Raw genomic sequence first — 1,716 nt, 5'->3', positions numbered from 1 at the left:
ATTTTCTTGTCATACGAAGCAAAATAGAAGAATTAAATTAAACAAATTGATGAACTGAGACGAATAAATCCAACTCAACCCAAACTGATTAGTTTGATTCATTTGTTGGGTTGCAATTTATTTGATAACACTTGCATATTAGAACAATTCAATATTACATACCTTACTTACAAGTAAAATACTAGAATCAACTTTTTGTTTTATAGTTCAACAACCGCTCAAGAAAATAGATTTTAAACTTGAGAAAAAAAAAATATATTGAGTAGGTAATAAAAATGTTGTATTTTTTTTGAAAGGGCATTTGGTCTAGTGGTATGATTCTCGCTTAGGGTGCGAGAGGTCCCGAGTTCAATTCTCGGAATGCGCATTTGGTCTAGTGGTATGATTCTCGCTTAGGGTGCGAGAGGTCCCGAGTTCAATTCTCGGAATGCCCCTATCTTCAATTCATCAAAAGATGATCCTCAAACAGTAGATTTTGATTCCATAAAAAACTAAATATATAGTCCAAATGAATAAGGGCATAAGGGCATTTAGTCGTCTAGTATGATTCTTTCATTTGGGTGCAAGAGGTCTCGATTTCGATTCTCGAAATGCCCTTCCAAAAGAAGAAATAGAATAGTTGTAAAATAATTATCAATGGGGCCTAACCGAAAGGAATGCGTGGCACCAAAAGGAATGCGTGGCACCAAGAATATGAGAATAGAGAATGAAACATAATCTTGGAAGAATAAAAGATCGTTTCGAGCCCGACTTCAAAAAGAGCACACAAATTGTTCTATTGTATTCTTTCTAGAAACTTTTCATTATGTTGTCCAATCCTTTTTTGGGCGCAAAAAAAAAAAAATGAAGATCTCCTTCTTTATCACACGTAGAATTGTCATTCTTTTGTATTTTGAAACCCCTTACCTTATTAGTCATCAGACAGGTTTTTGGTATAATATATCGAGATAATTATTATGAAAAAGCTATTCCACTAGTGTGACTTAGAGACCCTTTCTTTGTGGTATCAGTCATGCTATTTGAATAGCCTGAAGTCATCATAGCCTCTCCACGGGTTCCGAAGACTCCTTTGGCATCAATGTGTGTGCTCCAATGAAAGAGATCAGACCCTTTCCTGAACCAGAACTAGGCACAAAACACCGAGGTAGAAAGTTGAAAGCGAGCTCTTTTCACATATACGCAATCTCGAAGCCCAATTAGCTCAAGGACTGTCTCCTCGACCCTGGCGAGTATGAGTGCTTGGTAAGAGAGAATGTCGAATGAGAAAGACATTTGATTACCGCAACATTCGCAACTACCAAAGTGCACTAAACCTAGTAGAGATCTTCGACCTAACGATAATGGAACTTCAAGCCCATTTAATAAATCAGCTTTGTACCTTATTGTTGACCGAACCGGATGCACGCCAGGCCCAAATTCTTTCTCAATCACTCGGATACGAAAGGAAGATCAGATCTTACAAAATTTTTTTCATTTAATCTCTAATTCAAAACTAAATAATTGTAACCAAATTAATATTACTTAATAAAATAAGAGAAATATTTAACATACTACTACTGACCTCTTCAAATGACATATCTCCTCGGCCGAACTAAATCTGCTTAAACCTTTAAACCTTTTGTTATTTTTTTCTATTTACTTTTGTAGGAACGAAAGAAATTCTGGGTAAATCTTTACAAAAAAGAAATTCCTAATTTGTTGGCATATTTATTTGTA

General features: G+C 35.3%; 1 non-coding gene across 1 annotated transcript; it reads left to right on the top strand.

Moving 5' to 3' along the window:
• Nucleotides 1-295: 295 nt before the first annotated feature.
• On the top strand, nucleotides 296-367 carry TRNAP-AGG. Its single transcript has one exon. It is a non-coding gene; the product is annotated as a tRNA-Pro (tRNA).
• The last annotated feature ends 1,349 nt before the right edge of the window (nucleotides 368-1,716 follow it).

The sequence above is a fragment of the Cucurbita maxima genome, unplaced genomic scaffold (genome assembly GCF_002738345.1).
Source record: "Cucurbita maxima cultivar Rimu unplaced genomic scaffold, Cmax_1.0 Cma_Scf02594, whole genome shotgun sequence".
Taxonomy (NCBI): domain Eukaryota; kingdom Viridiplantae; phylum Streptophyta; class Magnoliopsida; order Cucurbitales; family Cucurbitaceae; genus Cucurbita; species Cucurbita maxima.
This window is presented reverse-complemented; position numbering and strand designations above follow the sequence as displayed.